This window comes from Larus michahellis, chromosome 3 (genome assembly GCF_964199755.1).
Source record: "Larus michahellis chromosome 3, bLarMic1.1, whole genome shotgun sequence".
Lineage (NCBI taxonomy): Eukaryota > Metazoa > Chordata > Aves > Charadriiformes > Laridae > Larus > Larus michahellis.
Window position 1 is genome coordinate 114,486,782 of NC_133898.1, and position 18,723 is coordinate 114,505,504.

The 18,723-nt window shown below is 38.4% G+C and overlaps 1 protein-coding gene across 2 annotated transcripts in view; it reads right to left on the reverse strand.

Annotated features, from left to right (window-relative positions):
• Positions 1–18,723, reverse strand: part of MBOAT2 (membrane bound glycerophospholipid O-acyltransferase 2) — a 97,711-nt gene that overhangs the window by 52,673 nt on the left and 26,315 nt on the right. Inside the window, exon 1 of one of the 2 annotated variants that reach the window (XM_074581794.1) lies at positions 5,329–5,999. The exons of the other annotated variant lie outside the window; for it this stretch is intronic. The gene's annotated coding sequence lies outside the window, so the exon portion shown is untranslated. Of the gene's footprint in view, positions 1–5,328; positions 6,000–18,723 lie in introns of those variants that run through there. 2 annotated transcript variants of the gene reach the window in all.

Sequence of the window (18,723 nt, forward strand, 5' to 3'; positions counted from 1 at the left end):
CTCCCCTTTTGCCACACTTCAGCAATTTCTCAGGATTCCCTTAATCCCAAAGCAAGTTCTCACAAAAAGCAGCAATTTTCCCCCTCCATACAAGAGATGCACCTATTCTTGTCTTAAAAAGGAGAAACAAGTCACGATACATTTTGTTCACTGCAATTTATTTTGGTACTTCTTAGGCAATTTTTGTTTTACATAAAGGATCAAGCTAATCACTCACTTAACTCAATATCCTTGTCAGGAGCAGATAAATTGGAACAAGTTGCAAGAACCGCATGGCGCAATAGTTCAGACTAGAAAATATCTGGTTAGAAGACAAATGCTACTTTCATAGTGAAAGAATGGGAGGTCCATTAGGAAAACAATTCAAAAGGAGAAAAAAAGGCGGGCATAACAAGAAAGAATACAAGGAATACAGCTCAAAAACATTCAGACTAAAAGTAGTAGAAGTGATTACATGACTCAACTTCTAACGGAAAACATTTTTTGCCTCCCAGAATCTTCCTCAAAAGAATCCAATCTTAATTTTGAAACACATTAAAAAAACAAGTTATTGGTTTAACCATGGGAAATACTATGTCTGTGCTATATCAGAAGGTAGGCAAAATTAACTTAAAAATCTCCCTTTAAAAGTTTACCTCATGAAGGCTTCATCTTAATTCCTTATAGCTGGAAACCATTTTAGATTTTGATGCCTAGCATTTCTAATCCTTCCAGAATCCTAATAAGAATCTCTAGTAAGGATACTGAAGCCCTTCTTGGCATTTTCCTATAGTCTTGGCGCCCAGAACATCCTAGAAAATTAAAATCTGTATTTCCACTATGAACTGAGATAGAACCAAACCCTTGCACCTTTTGGAAGTGGAATTTCAAAAGCAATTTGGGTTTACGTTCTTCATGAGAGAAAAGTTAACAAGCTGACTTTTCTATCCTATTCATATACATTTCTATTCATAGCCCAAACTAGTCGTATCACTAAAAGTAAGTACTTGCTTAGGGCAACAGATTGACAGGAACAAAAATACTTATTTCAGAAGTGGGTATCCCTATTGGACAGGACAGTCATAACTCCTGCTTCTTTTATTTTCTCAGCAGCAATAGGAACATCAAATCCAGCTTTCCATCCCGGATCCCTTTCCAGTCTCCCCCACACTGTCCTACAACACAAGTGCAATTTCTCCTGTGCAGACATACAGCTTTAGGCAGGTTCTGATCTTACATCCCTTCTAATTAAATTCCTTTTCAAGATAACCAACTCAAATGTCCTCAATTTCTCATTCGAGTTTTTTTACTAACCTTCTCCAAATCCGCAGTAATTGTGCAGTAGTCCATGTGAAATAAAGTCCTCAACACTGGGCTCTGTATGACGCCACGTCCCCAATCCATATAAGAGCACTCTGTCTTCCCTATTATTCTCCACTTAACGTAGCTTGCTTTATGAAGCTTCTCTTGGAGATCCTCCATGTTATACAGACCCCATTCCTAATTTCAACAACAACTGTGTTGTACGCACAGTGGAACAGCCTCAATTCAAGTTAAGTATTGTTGCTTTTTCAGTGTTGAACTAAGCCTGTCATTTTTTTGTCCATTTATTGTCTTCTATTACTTCTGAAGTTCCTCAAAGTCTTCCTTTGTCTGAAGAAAACACTATTACCTGCCAGTGTTTGCTGAATTAGGCAAAGTATTGGTAGCAGGTCAAGGGAGGTGATCCTTCTTCCCTGCTCAGCACTGGTGAAGCCACACCTGGAGTACTGCATCCAGTTCTGGGCTCCTCAGAACATGGGAGACATGGACATGCTGGAGAGACTCCAACGAAGGGCCAGAAGGATGATGAAGGGACTGGAGCATCTCTCCTATAAGAACAGGCTGAGAGAGTGGGACTGTTCAGCCTGGATAAGAGAAGGCTCAGGGGGATCCCGTCAATGTATATAAATACCTGATGGAAGGGTGCAAAGATGACAGAACCAGGCTCTTTTCAGTGGTGTCCTGCGACAGGACCAGAGGCAGGGCAGGTGGCCCTGCTTGAGCAGGGGGGATGAACCATATGACCTCCAGAGCTCCTTTCCAACCTCAACCATCCTGCAATTTTTAATGTCTTTTTCAGATCATTAGTACATCTAATTCTGAGTTTTGGTGTTGCTAAACTTGTACCCAGAAGATCTATTTGTACTGTAAGAAAGGCAGATGTTGCTTTTGCAGAGGAGAAAAGCCGTTTCCATCAGAGGTGGCATGATAAGGGAATGACTAAGACAAAGAGGCTCCAGCAAAGGCTCCTAGAACATCTCTTATCACACAGACAAAAGGACAAACTGATTCCTACTGGATTAGTGTCTAGAAGGGTAGTCAAACATTTAACCAGGGCTAATGACATTGAGCAATCTTTTACCAAAAAGGAAAGAAATAAACTAGTCAGATAATCCCTTTAGGTGTAGCATAAAGAGAAGTAAACAGAGGCAGGACATGCAGGAAGAATTTTAGGCGCCTTGGACAGACTGTGAACCCTGGAGTACCTAACCAATGGGAAACAGGGGAGGGAAAAATTCGGCCGGGATTAAGGAATAAAAAGGTGTGTTTCAAGAACTGAAAGTGTGCCTACTTGCTAGGTCACCCGCTCTTGCAAGAACGTAAATAAAAATGTGCTTCACAGAGGATTCTGCCGGAGCCTATTTCATTCGGACCGGAACTTGTTTCTCACAGTACTAGCTTCCTTTAGTAGATGATACTTAACAGTCAGTAGCCCTTTGCCTCTAACAAACACTTGATGCTTAAGAGCAACTCACAAGAAGTCACTTTTGATCTATCTTTCTAACAGTCACAATACATTCAAAACATGCAAATCAAATAGCCTGTAAATCATAAAGGCATTACTGCCAATTTCAGAAAACAAATTCAAGACAATGTGGAGAGATAAGAGTTGATAAATCAAAGTACAAGTAAAATCTAAATGATATTAAGTAAAATACAGATTAATTAGTCATATTTAATAATTATCCACTGAGAAAAAGAAAATTTCCTCGAAATTGGAAAAAAGGACTAAGGTTCTTTAGAACCCTATCTTTCAAAATAGAAAGGGGAACTCAGAAAATCATTGACCTTAAACTTGATATTAAATACTATAAAGGGTTTTGTTGTTTGGGTTTTTTTTACTCGGTATATATTTATGAACACCTGGAAGGTAAACAGTGCAACACAATTGAGTCAAAGGCTTATCCAGAACAAGTACTATCAATATATCCTATTTCTAATGACTTGGGTAGATGACTACAACTAACAGACGTGACCTGCCGTATGAGCCCCACCACGCACACCCAAAGCCTAATGAGTGGCGTGATCAAACCTACCCTATTAGCAGAGCCAATGCGAGGTACGGGTATGCATATAGCCAGATACTCTCTCTTAGCCCTAACGTTTGAGTTGCTGGAGACAACCTGCCAATATCCAGATTGTACCAGAAAAAAAAAAAATATATTGATGAAACACCATCAAATCATAAGAATGTATCAGGTACAGTTCTACTAACTCAAACATATCAAAACAACAGGAAATATTTATTAAGTATTTTGGTAACAGTAAGTACACTAATTAAATCTGCAGCTGGACATTAAGCTATAAAAGCCGCAAACGCTTAGTTGATCAGAAAGCCAAAGTTACCTGAAGAAAAAAAAAAAACACTAAGAAAGGCTTAAAAGCATCAGATGAAGTAAATTTTGTAAAGCATGATTTTGGCTGTAAATAATCAACTATACAAATCTGTAACAGAAACCAACTATTAAGTAGCATTAGAGCAGAAAAGGATCTGTGGAAAGTCAGAGGATTGCAGAACAGACAGAATAAGCTTTTTACTCTGCTTAGCATTACAAATACCTCAACCTGTTTTGAAAAGCACATCTCCAAATGACACAGAACAACTGAAAGAAGTCCACATGCAGCTACACAAAAATGGAAAGAGGCCTTGAAAACACAACCTGAGGAGAGATTTAAATAGACTTTTTTCAGGCTCTACCAGACTGAAAGGAGACAATTTAAATAGAAGACTGCTGCAAAAAGCAAGAGAATAAATACACTTCCCTATACGAATGAATGGGCTCAAACTACAGAAGGTTTAGTCTAAATTTAGGCTAATTTCTAGGACAACCTAACCACAAGTACAGTTAAGCACCTATACAGATTGCCTAACAAGACTGGAAGCTTTTTGTGGATTTTTTTTTTTATATTATTATTATTTTAAAAGATCTCAAACTGCCTCTGATTAGACGTCTAGATAAACTCTCAAATCCCGTCCAGCCTCCTTTTCCAGAACGCTATTATCATGTTTTGTTTCACAAATGAACAACTTTAGAAATGAGAGAAAAGGAATTTGCCTAAAATACGATCCAGTATGTAGATGAAAAGACATCTGTATTTAAAGCATTTATAATTTAGAGTCTGATAAGAGCTCAGATGCAATAAAGAGGAAAAACATCTGCGGGAGCCAGTCAAGATGCTGATGATCTGGCAAGATAAACTCAAGAATAGGAATGAGAGACACACCCATGGGAGTTGTTTGTGTGTCCTAACATATTTTAGCACTCCTCAGATTTCTTTTAAACGTTTCCAACCTTGTCAAACCAAGGTTGCATTTGCTGCAAAGATGTCACATTTTGCATTATTAGTCACATAGCTGTTTTTTAACGCATATTCCAGACTCTAACCATTGTTTGATTACGGAGTTCAGCTATGCTGTGAGGGCAGGCAGTCTACACCTCTCTTATCTCCTGATCAATGCAAACAAATATTTTCCAGTGAGAATGAGGCTTTAGCCCAAGTAATTTCAGAAACGCTTGTTTGGTAAGAGGGAGGTAACCCACAACCTTTTTTCTAATTTACAGATTGTTCAAATATCTTTGCAATAAGCCACAGAACACGTCACGAAATGCAGAAATAAAATGTAAGCAACGTAGAAAACTGAACTGAGTTGAAGTTCTCACGCACACTTTTTTCCTCCTGTATCTCTCTCATGTATTTTACATGCTTCTCTCCTGGAAAAGCCAGATGGAACATTTCTTACTAATACCTTTGGGAAAGCAGGGACTGCAAGAAAAAAAGGACAAAATCTCTGAAGAAATTCAGAAATCCAAATTCTATGCTTAGACTACTGGATTCCCTAATTGCTGTAAAAAGGGGTGAAAATACTGAGCAAGATGCAAACCTAGTAACAAAACTACGGCATTAAGTCAGCACCATCCTAAATGAGGATATAAAGTTTGTGGCCAAAGCAACACTGACCACAGTTCCCCACGAGGCAAGTTATTCCTAAAATTTTCATAAAAACCCCCAAATATGCATATTTACCTCAGGAACAGATGTAAGGAAGTTGTGGATTAAAAACCTGAAAGTTACATTCCGTCAAAGGCTTCGCTCCTCCTCCTTCAGCAGCGATCTTGGACTCTGCAGCCAAACTGCGCCCACATGTTGATTCTCACGAAACATGTCCTGATCAGCACAGTAAGAAAAAAGCAGCCAGAGAAGCATGAAGAAAGATGAAGGCTTCTTCCTTCAAAATGGCACTTCCATGAGTGTTAATCTGTTGACATACGTTTTATTGTTGTCTCTTTTTCAGCAACTAGAAGACAGTGTAGGAAGAAATGGAATATTGTTTCTGGTCTATTCCTGCCTATTCCTGTTGGCCTAGCCAGTCTGCCAAAGGATATAAAAATCAAAACTAGAGTAGTGCACCTAAATGCAAAGAAAGTCTCTGTTTTTAAGAAGGAGAAAAAAAACCAACCAAACAACACAAAAAACCTACAAAAACAAGAACCAAAACACACTAACTTGAAAGTATTTGTAATATTCTTTAGCCCAGAAAAAGCCTTCAATTTCCAATTAACATTTTAATAGTGACAAATCAACAAGAAGCAATCTCTTTCTAAATGTCTAAGCTCATCTAAAAGGAAGGTCTATACTTGTTTCCTTTAAATGGGGACCTCCACACTAGTAGCTGGTTGGTAGACTTCTGACACCCTGAATTTTAGACAGCTTTGCGTCCCACTGGAATACGCAGGAATAGGACAGCGAGATGTCTGAAATCATTTCTAGGTCACCAAGGAAGTCTCGAAATGCTCTCTTTCTATCTAGAGATGTTTCCTACTGATTCGGAGCTCTATTTATGCAACCTCTAGAAATCATATTTCATTGTATTTATCTAGTTCAAGTAGCAGGGAGATCTGAAGTTTCATGAATGATATAATATCTGTCATTACTGCAGCCAAATAATCTCCAAAATAGCCTATGACATTTAAACAGTAAAGCTGCTAGTCTCCTTTTAGAAATTAAATCACCCCCTCCCCAAGGTTTAGCTGGAAAGCATGATGCAAAGATTATTTTTTTAAAAATGCACAAACTATATTTGTACAAAGAAGTGACAGCTACCAAAGTCCATATGTAAACTAAGTAAGCCAGAGGACCTTCTCCCAGCTCTCTCACCTTTCATGTTGTACCTCCCTCTTCTTGGCTTTTGCTATGTGAAACTATGTCAGGCTGTAAAATGACAAACACACACACACAAGGATTTGGGGGGGGTTATTTTCTTATTGTTGTTTGGTTTTGGGAGGTTTTTGGGTTGGGTTGTTGGTGGGGTTTTTTGGTTTGGTTTTTGAGGGGTTGTGAGTTTTTTGTTGTTGTTGTTATTTGCCTGGTTGGTTTTGGGGTTTTTTTGGGGGGTGTTTTTTTTGTTTTGTTTTTGGTTTTTTTGTTGTTGTTGTTTGTTTGGGTTTTTTGTTTTGGTTTTTTTTGTTGCTGTTGTTTTTTGGTTTTTTGTTTGTTTGGGTTTTTTGGTTTGGGTTTTTTTTTTTGTTTTTTTTTTTTACAACTAAGACATCCTAGCAAGGAAGATTATCTCAAAATGATCTTTTAAAAGAACCCTAAAGGAAATGAGATTCTGGTACATGCTCTGATAGCATCATGTATTTGGGAGAGTAGTTAATCCCTTCGAAAAGAAGAACTAGAGCATTAAAATCATTTGTAAGCAGTTGGTTCTCTAACTAATACTGCCCTACACTTATTACCACAAAAGCCTGGAAAAGACACACAACTTCTTTCCTGCCTGAAGCCAAAAGGGCCTTTCCTCTGCCCAAACTTAGGTCAGAGACTGACCTGCAGAAAACGTTTCTAACAGACGTGGATACCAAAAAACATGAGAGCATTAAGTGCGTAACAGTGAGATAAATATCACCAGTTCAAATTCAAGAAAAATGAGCGTGCCACTCATGAACTGGAGAGCATGGAAAAGCATGGGAGTCCAACAGACAAAAGGTCAAGGCACCACACAGTGTTCTACAGAAAGACAGGAGACGCAGGCAGCAGGTAGAAGGGAAACAGCAAGGAGCTGCTGAGCCTCGCAGGAATGCAACCATTAGCAGGTTCTCAGAACGGAAATACTAAAACAAGGACCAGATCCTGGGAAATCTGCAAGTGTCTTAAGGTATCGCTCTAGAATTAAAAAGTTAAAAAGCAAAAATCAAACATGCAATAAAATAAACCTCAGACACAGTAAATAGGCAAATAAATACTGTGGCTAGAAAGATTTGTACAAAAGCAAGTTGGGATTGTTTCAAAACCGATATACTTTGGTATCTTAGTAGGTTTTCTTCAGTGAAAACAATCAGGTGTTTGTTTTCAAAAAGAAAAATTCCTTCTACTTAGATAACAGCCCACTTCAAACATGAGCCAGTAGTGTGCCCTTACCGCAAAGGCGGCTAATGGTACCGCCGGCATGTCGAGGAAGGTTGCCCATTCCGTCTACTCAGCGCTGGTGAGGCCACACCTGGAAGTGCTCAGTCCAGTGCTGAATTTTCCAGTACAAGGGAAACATGAACACACTGGAGAGAGTCCAACAAATGGCCACTAAAATAAGGGACTCGACCATCCCTCTTATGAGGAAAGGCTGAGAGAGCTGGGACTGTTCAGCTTGGAGAAGAGAAGGCTCAAGGGATCCCATCAGTGTATATAAATACCTGAAGCGAAGGTGCACACACAACAGCACCAGGCTCTTTTTAGTGGTGCCCAGTGACAGGACGAGAGGCAATGGGCATAAACTGAAACACAGAAGGTGCTGTCCAAACAGCAGGAAATGTTTTCTTCCTGTGAGGGTGACCAAGCACTGGCACAGGTTGCCCAGGGGATGTTGCAGAGTCTTCATCCTTGGAGATATTCAAAAGCCATCCAGACACTGTCCTGGACAACTGTCTCTAGGTAGCCCTGCTTGAGCAGGCTAGTGACCTCCCAAAGTTCCTTCCAAACTCAAGCATTCTCTGATTCTGCAAAGACTTTTCAGGATATTACAATTAATAAAAAGATTATTTCAGGTAAACATCAGAAAACTAGGACTTGCTCCTGTATGAGTCAACCGTGGAACCCCAAGCCCAAAATTCTGCTGTTAGAAAATAAGATGCTGGCAAAACAGACAAAGCAACCAGTTGCTGCAGGGGAAGGTTCACTGCTGAGCGTTTAACGAGAACTGTCTGGCTTTTGTTGAGGCTACCATTAATTTTCTCCCCCTGCCTCCTCAGATCTCTTGGCATCTAAAGCATCCAGCAACCAGCATCCATCTGGCAAGAGTCCCATTCTGGAACCCTTCAGGCTCCCTGTAAGAGATGGGGTACTCTGAACTTCTCTGGCAAAACTAATCAATGTTTCCATTTGCAAAAGATTCCCATTGACAAAGAACCCTTAATTGACCACACTGATAGTTCAAGGATTGTCCGCTAGAGTTACCCAATGACAAAGCCTGATTACTCAAAGATAAGAGACCAACAGCTGAGGACAACAATACACACACGAAGTCCATAATTCAAGTACTAATTATTCTGTTTAGGTTGTTTGGTCTCCTCTTTCCCATCCCATCTTCACTCAACTGCTGAGTGAACCACAAGTTGAGATAGTTACCTGTTAATCACTACCTGCTACAACTCTTAAGCACACCTGCAGACAAGGACAGGAACACTGCAAGAATTCTCACTGCCAAGTGACACAAGGAAAGTGACCTGTACAGGTTGGTCAGGTATATGTTCAGTGACTTGATCAAATGCCATTTCAAACATATGTCATCACTGTAAGTGTCCTGCAACATGGACACTATCCAGAAGAAACCAGACAGTCTGACGCAATGTTCCTCTACATTTACAGATGGTGAAGGAGAAAAACAACAATTAAGACACAGAAACTATCTGCTGATTGCTCACATATTTTCACTCTTACTATGAAAAAATAAGGAAAGAAAATAAAATACGTGATTATGCAACACTAGAGAAATACACTATGGATAATCAGATAATGGTTTCATTTCACAATGAACACAAGTACACAGCAGGTCATTACCATCCTGATAAAAAAAATACTTTAAACAGCTGGCTCCCAGTGCTGATGTGAAGAGAAAGTTTCCAAAAAATATCTTGACTAATAGCTGTTCCTACATCTAGTTAACACTTATAGCAGAAGTTTCAAAAGACAAAGAATTATTTGACTTCTTCATTGATTCTGCTCATAAACACAGGAAGGTGATGCTTGTAAGGAATGAATGTATTAGCCAACGCTGGTATTACTTCTACCGTTGCCCATTTTACCACTTTTAGAAAGCACTGCTTCCCTCTTAAGCCAATGCATTATTATTAACTGCTAAAATATATGGCGTTTACTACTTAGAGCAAAAGGATCTCGTCTACCATAAGAGCTGGACAGTGACTGTATCTAGAATTCTCTTCTAGAATAGAATTTCAGTTGGAAGGGACCTACAACGATCATCTAGTCCAACTGCCTGGCCAATTCAGGGATGACCAAAAGTTAAAGCATGTTACTAATGGCATTGTCCAAATGCCTCTCAAACATGGACAGGCTTGGAGCATTGACCACCTCTCTAGAAAGCCTGTTCCAGTGTTTGGCCACCCTCTCAGTAAAGAAATACTTCCTAATGCCCAGTCTAAACCTCCTCTGGTGCAGCTCTGAACCATTCCCACATGTCCTATCACTGGATACTAGGGAGAAGAGGTCAGCAACTCGCTTCTCCGCGTCCCCTCCCCAGGAAGCTGGAGAGAGCAATGAGGTTGCCTCTCAGCCTCCTTTTCTCCAAACTAGACAAACCCACAGTCCTTAGCCACTCCTCATAGGACACGCCTTCCAGTCTTTCAGAAGTTTTGATTTTTGTGTATGTTTTAGATGACTGATGTTGTACTTTGTATCTCAGTCCTCATTCGTTAGAGGATAGGGTTGAGGAGCAGAAATCATTTCATAGTCTTGAGGTACTTGCAATTCTACACTGCAAAGGGAATATCTTTGCAGGATCTTTGAAAAATGCACTGAGTAGTTATAGGAATAGCAAAGCATAGCTGGCACAACAAACTAAACTCAGTCTGCTTCTAGGTGCCTTAGGCTCCTTTATTTAGACACTTCTACTGTTTATACAGATTGTGTCACATACACTAATTGCTCAAACATGAAGTGTGGAAGAATGCCAGAGAAGCTAAGCAGCTTTCAAACCACATATCAAACCAACATCAGAACAAAGCTTTATTTCAACCCACTTTTCAGAAGCCACCTATGAATCAGGTTTTGCTTTCATACTCTTTTGAAAGGTTTAGAAAGTCTCAGCTACTTCAGTTTGGAGATATCCTGCCTGGGTACGGACATTGTTACTTCAGACACTTATATAAAACACAGCAAAATCTGTTATTCTGCTCTCTAGAAGCTAGGAGCGATGAAGAAGCCACCGGAGCCCTGACAGCAGCCCTCCCATTCTTCTGGAAAGCTCTCTTAGGCCCAGTAATATAACATACCACATCACATTCACATAGACGGATTCTAATTTTTTTACCATGTAAAGCGGTAAGAAGTTACCGTGGGGACAATTCTTAAGAAACTGCAACTACACTGCTTACATGAATATCTGAGGCAAACCTTCTGGTGAAACTACTGCAGTCAAGACAGCTGAAAAGCAACACCCTCAAGACCACAGTTTTAGATGAATGTCCTCTGCCTACAGAAGAGTGTGCCTATGGCATTTACTGATCAGCCTTGCAGAGCACCAGGGTCACGCAGAGAAAGGAAGCCAGAGGAGCCTGGACTTGAAGACAAAAAGTGAATGCTGCTGATCAGTGAGATCTACCTCCACCTCGTAGAGGGAAAAAAAAAAAAAAAAAAAAAAAGAAGATGGCTCTATAGGAATACCTTACATAGGGAAATGGAAGAATCTTACTAGTTCTCACGATATGCATACCACCTCATTCATACCTCACAAGATGTCCTTAAAGCATTCAACAGATTGTGAGCTGCTTTGAACTTGCTTTCTACAGAAGCAATAATACCAATCACAACAAAATTAGCACTCCATATCAAAGCCAGAAGACAGGGAGTTTCCAGGATATGGGATTTAAAACATCACAGATACTCCTAGAAAGGGCAGTATACCAAGAAAAAGAAAGCCAGTTACATGACTTTTGTTTAAAATTATGCATTACTTGTATGCATTGTGCATTTCCATGTGATATGATCTATTAATAAACCAGATTATTCACTCTAAGTAATCATACACTAAAATACTCAGAGCCTGCTTTTGCAAGCACACTGACTTCACAGTTCCTGTTGTGCCTGTGATTAGTAATGACTCTGCAAACTGCTTAGCACTTGGCTATACTATGCATTATTTTTTTTCACCCCCAGTTTTGAAGATTAACACCACGCTATATTGTGCAAGGTACTGGCATCTTCTTACCAGAGACACACAGCAAACCAGCTTCAGTACCATATAGACAAAATTTCACAGAAAATAGAACACCAAAAGCTCCACTATCACTTGAGTCAGATTTAAGATGGGAATCACAGTCATTTACAGTATCTTTTTTTTATTTACTCACTTCTATTTCAACATAATCAAGTGCAACTTTTAAACAGCAAAGTTTGAAATTTACTATCATAAAACAGTAAGCTTCCCAGCTAAAAACTATGCCAACCAATATACAAGGAAATAGGACTTCTTGCACATAGCCCTCCTAAAACTTCCAGGCAATTCATCCACACAGAAGAGAGTACAAGTAAATCCCTTATGTATCTTCTCACGGCATAGAAGAATGTATTTATTGTTTGAATACTGGAAACACATTTGTTTTCAAATGCAATTGAAAAGCAAGTTGAAAGTAAAAGCAAACTTGAAATATCAAATGCTCCCTCTGCTATTTATTACTCAACTGGCTTCCACCTGTTTCTGCTGACTTAAAGACAGAAGAGTTACACACTTCATCTTGGCATTGTCTTTGTTTTGTGTGTTTCGCCCCTACAGCCCTTTTTATTATTGATACTATCCCTTATAAAAAAGGACAAGAAGGCAGTCTACTACTGCTTGTCTACGCAGTCTCCTCCTACCAAAATAACTGTCTCAATTGCAGTTGGTTTATTTCATTTTAAATTGAAATAAGCCTAAGATTTAAGTTAACAATCAAATTTGACAATGCAATTATTGGGTGGGGAGAAATTAAAGAATAATACAAGCTTTTGTAGCACGTTCAGATGAGAAAACTACGCTGCATGAAGTCACCTTAAAATAAGTTTTAGGACATTGAAGCAAGACACCAAAAGGAAATGGCTCTCATGCTTATGACAGCTGGAGCTATCCAGGATCATGTTCGTATTAAGGAAGACTTGGGTTTCACAGAGCAACCTGCTCTAGTTGATCCTGCTTTGAACGGGGGCGGGGGGGGGGGGGGGGGTGTTGAACTCAGAAACCCCTCCCTCCTCACCTCCTCAGCTATTCTGTGATCTCATCTTTGACTTCCAGAAAAGGCATTTGACCTGCAAAACCAATCAGCTTTAAAAGCCATACAAAACTTATTAACATGTTTAATTGAGACAACGGATTTTAAACTGAAGAGACTTGTATTTTTTAAATATCAGTGCTTGTTTACTTACATCCACCTTTTCCCTTAAAGGGAACAAAACAAACTTTTTTTTTATGTTTTGTGTATCTGTAACAAAAAGGGTTGTCATCTTTTACTTCTTCAAACATCTTTTAGCTCCAACCCAGACATTTCGTACGCTACCACTTGCGGTTCTGCAAGCAAAACTGGCTTGCATAATTTACAGCCAACAGTTCCATTAAGAACAATGAAACGATTGTTTGCTGAGCTTGTCATAATTACTCAAGTGAAATTTGTTTCAAATACAACATATTTCACCAAAGAATAAAAAACTATGCAGAAGCATGGACTTAGAGAGGAAAGTTGACCATAATATACAGAATCCTTGCATCTAATCTCTGTCACAAACACCACTGGTTCAATTCAGTCAATGCCATGCAACCAGAATTTTTAATCAACTCTTATTAGCAGCAGTCTTTGCCAGGAGCTGAAGAAGAACATAGCTTTCACTGAACTCTTCTAGGTACAATTTATTCTGCCACTTCATTTTGTAGGGAGCCTGATTTATTTGACATCAATAGTTTGTTGAGGTAATAAACCATGCAGCAATAATACCATGACTCAGAGCTCATTTGCTAGCAGTCAAGTTGCTTGGCAGCATGACAGGCAGAGTAATATGCCTTGAAGAAATATCTATACAGATGCTAGTTTCAGAGATTACCAAACAAATACAGAGCCCAGAAAACATGACTTTACTCTCACTATCAATTTTCTTTTGCTTGATTGATTGTGCTCAGCTTCACTTTGAGCACAGAGATTAAAAAAAATTGAGATCTATGCATGCCAAAAAGCAATAGCTACTCAGTCCCAACAGATACCTAACACACCCAGCCATTTTACACTATTGCTTCTTTCCCAGAAAAGGTCATCCTCTGTACACTTACAGAAACCAAGTACACAGTGTGAAAAAAAATACCTATCAATTTAAAGTTTAGGAAAGTAAGAGAACCCTCTTTCAAGTAAACATCAATACTCAATAATGTATAGCTACTTCATAAAACAGAAGTCCAGAAATTTTTTCACTTGAGTTCTGAAGTGTGATGATTAAAGTTTTATATGCCAACAACACTGTTAAAATGCTTGTTCTTCTGAGAACTCCATTCTTTGAATAACATCAGCAACCAAGTAAAAAATAAAATAAAATTAAAAAAAAAAAGAAAGAGGGAGGGAATTTAAAACCAGACTAATTTGGACTCTTCTCCCTGGAAACACAAAGTATACAATCAGAATTTTTTCTACTTGCATTAAGACAGCACATGTCCCTTTTGTACTAAGGCAATTGAAGTGGCTACAACACTTCAAAAGTCCTTATTTTGTACTGTTGTTTATCAGCCTCTCTACTGAAGTCCCAGCCTTCACAAAACTGCAGACTCTACATGATCCCTGTCCTTCCTTCTTTCTCCACGGGGGGTGGGGTGTGTGGGGGGTATAGAACATAAATTAAATAGATGTATTTAATTTTTATTTAAAACCAACACAAAAGTGACAGGCACTAAAGATAAGAAAACTCCAGTTCTCTTTTCACTTCATTTCTGCAATTACAAAAACTATGATCAATAAAGGCCTTTCAATTCAAACATTCCAATTTTATGAAGGATAATAAATCAAGTTATTTCTCAACTTATACCTTTATTGTTTTAAGGAATGTATTGAGTTCTATCCAAACACAGCCAAGAGAGTTGCAGGAAGTTATCAAAGTGGATGAACTTGTAATAGCTATGTAAAACAAACACTTTCAAAAGAAATTCATAAGGATTTCTAGGAAATTCCTTCACAGCTGTTTACTTCAACAAGTGCTCACTTTTCAAGTCATTGAAGACAGACATCCATTTACATGGCTGTTTTTGTAATGGTCAAATCTTCAGCAGGCAGAGAACCACTGCCTGGTGAGAGTCAATGTTTCCATTCACACTCTTCAGAATACAAAGGTCTGATCTCTAGGTAAGCATCAGAAAAGTCAAATATATAACAAGTTACGAAGAAAAGTCAATAAAGCACACAAGAAGAAAACCAAACCCTCTATCAGTATTAATGTCAATTTTCTATTTCCACAAAAGTAAACAGGGATATAGTGGTGTTTGTTATTGTTGTTTTGTTTTTTTAAATTTAGTAGGTCACTTTTAACTGTATGTGGTTTTGATGAGCAATTTGATGTAAAAGTGATGCAAAGCGCGTGTGGGAGTTGGCTATTAAGCTTCAAAGAACTATAGCATATGCCCCATGCAAGTCCTATTCCTACATATTACCAAGGTAGCAGCAGCAAGATACAAGAATCTGAGTTATGCAGAGCTCTCATCTGCACACTTAACTCAAGTTAAAACATTCAAGTAGCTCATCTGATTAAACCATATAAAAAAAGATGCTCGGCAGTTAAAGAAAAAATTAACAGCCGTGAGAAATTTTAATGAAAACATGAAGCCTATTTCAGATCACAAGCTTCAGTTATCTGTGATAGTTCTGTATTTTAACTCTGGTTTTACCGTTTTAATATATGTGTGTAAGATAAACTACATTCTTGAAGAAAAAAAAAAATTAGTCTTCACCTCTGCAAACAAACCAGAAAAGTCTTGCCATTACCCAAGCAAAACCTCAAAGATTTTACTTAACTAGGAAGACCACCTAGCAGGGCCAGACCACAAAAAACAAAACAAAAAAAGAAACCAACAAACAACTAACCAATTCAACAAGAGAAGTGAAGCACCCTTCTGCATAGAGCCATGTAGTATTTATGATAGCAGAAAATGCCATTAACTCAACTTTTTGTAGTGCTCTGTCTGCTAAATTAGGTCTTTGCATTTTGTCTCCAATATAAATACTGTACTGTCTTGTAGTTCCTTGATAACCCAATAAGGTTCCTAACAATACTTGGTTTCAGTCCCCCAAATCATTGCTATGGCTCTTCACATGAGATTCAGCATTTCCAAATCATTCCTTAATCCTGGCTACTAGAACGCGACAAAATTCTGCAATCTCACCACTACTTTTGGAAATAAAAAAACCTGATAATCTTTTTTATATATTAAGATTTACATTGGCTATTTTAGCTACAACACTGCTCACCCTGAGACAGACATATAATGACCATCTACCCTTTCTTAGAGGGAAATCAACAAGTGCAATCCCTTTTCTTTGGGAAAAGACATACCACTTCAAAAAACAAAATGGATTCTGTTTAATTGATAACTATTGAAATATGCTCCTAAATACAGCCATCTATTAGCCTTGGTGTTTATTTCTAATAGGGAAGGATAAGATTTCTATGCATACTATAGGAGTTATACTGTTTAATATGTATTTGATTCTCATCTGTACAAAATTGACTTTTTCATTCCTTTTTAATCAAATACAAACTTTATAATTATAAAGTTTTAACAGGTTGGTGGGGTGGGGTTTTTTTGCACTTAACATAGATCTGATAAGACAACAAAAACTGCTTGCAGTGACAGAACAGTACTTGTTTTTTCAGTCTTTGTGTTATTTAAGGCTACAGAACCAGTAGATCTCATCAGCCTCCATCTTGCATTTATCCTTGGCTGAATGATAAGAACATGCTTAATATTTTTCAGCTCTCTATTTTCTTAACTTCAAATAAGTTTATCTTATTTTCACTAACTGTAGAAGCAGAAATGCAGAAAAATTGTGTTTGCATATGCAGAACAGTTCAGACCTACTAATACTTCAAATTCTGAATCCAGGTATTCTCAGTGCTATGCCCACTGTCCTTTGGCAGCTACCTATGTACCAGACATTTTTATTGAAGTTACATAAACTAATTACAAATTTGCAACTGAGCAGTTATACCAGATAGCTTACAGTTGTCTGGATACCCTTGTGCCTCCAAAGAAATGTTGTTATATTGGCAGGCTTCCAATCCTAGATTTGCTAAAAATTATTATTAGAAATTGATAGCATTTCTTAGTCAAACACTTAACGACTGTTAGATATTTAGATGTTGCTTCAGATCCAATTTTGCAGATTAAAAAAAAGTTTTTATTCACATCATGTATGTTCTTCATTGACTAAGACACCTGTGAGCAAATCAAAAGCAGACAGCAATTAAAACAAAAACAAAACACCGCAGCAAACTTACATTTACCTTGATTGAGGGCCTTTGGAAAAGACACGAGTTCAAAAAACAGCCTAAACTCCCGTTTTCCAAAATACTTTCATCTTATGAATGCTTTCACGTCTGAAGATACAAAGATGCTTATGAAACCTTGCCCATAACTCACAGGACAAGTGAGAGTAGTTTGCTTGATACATTTTGTATTTCACTGAAACCATACCTAACAATTTTCACAGCAATCTATGTTGTAGGCTAACTAGCAGTCAAAGCTGTCTATCAACAAGTCATGACATTCAGCATTATTAAACACCTAACTGACAAATTAAATGCCTCAGTTACATGCTGAGTGAATTAGTTCACTCAGATGAACAAGATTTATCTGCCTCTTAATCTGAGATTTTTTAAGATCAAACCATCAAGACTCCTCCACCCCTCCTTTGCCAGATCTCTCACTGCTTGTCAAAGTCACAGTAAGGAGTTGCACTGCTCTGCCCAGGCTCCAGCTAGGACAGGGAAGGGAACTTAATGAGGAAATGGGGACTAACATTCCCAAATCCCAAGGAAAGGGATGACCAGGAAGCACTTCGAGTTACAAACATGCAAAGTTTATTTACTCAAATTCAAATATCTCTTTATACGTTCAAACAGCTCGCATACATAACCGTAGGTACAGTACAAAGAATTGTATATGTATCAAAATAAAATAGAACCACAGAACAGTTGAGGCTGGGGGGGACCTCTGGAGGTCATCTGGTCCAAACCCCCTGGCTCAAGCAGGGCCACCTAGAGCCAGCTGCCCAGGCCTGTGTCCAGGTGGCTTTTTAATATCTCTAAGGAAGGAGATCCCACAACTTCTCTTTACAGGAAAAAAAAAAGTGTCTCCTGCTGTTCAGGCAGCACCTCCTGTGTTTCAGTTTGTGCCCATTGCCTCTGGTCCTGTCACTGGGCACCACTGAAAAGAGCCTGGCTCCCTCTCTGCAGGTATTTATATCCATTGATAAAATTCCCCTGAAGCTTCTCTTCTCCAAGCTGAACAGTCCCAGCTCTCTCAGCTTCTCCTTATAGAATAGATGCTCCAGTCCCTTCATTATCTTTGTGGTCCTTGTGGCACACACATGTCAGCTCATTATGTATTTACTGCTATTAGTTATCTCAGATCTCTGGGTCCTTCATTAATTTACTTTTCATAACTTAAATATGCCAGAAAACAGTTAAGTGATTTTTTCTTTTTTTTTTATTTTCTAAAGACAGAAATAACCTCCTTAAGTCTTAGTAGTTCAACTCTAGACTTCTGGACAAAGAAAAGTATCATCCTGCAGCTTTAATCATAGAACAGAAGATAACAGACATGAAGAGCATGTCTATCACTTGATTTTACATTTGCACCTTTAAGAAATTTAAGTGAACAGTTTAACAGATTTTAAATAAACAAGATTTGTTTTCTACACTGACACAGCTGGGATTTTGTATTTTGTGAGATCTGTGAAGGAACTGTGAGCCCTAAAATTAACTTTCCTTTCCCACAGGCTGAGGGTCGTTATTTACCAACCATATAATAAACAATCAAGTCAAAAGAGAAAGTTACCTTGTCATCAAATCACCTGCACAAGCATTGCTTACATAGCTCTTAGCTAACAGTAGCCAAATGCTTTAAGGAAAAACCTTTGCGGTGTTTGGGCTTTTGAGACAAGTGTTAATTTCACAGCCACAGAAGAAACAGGA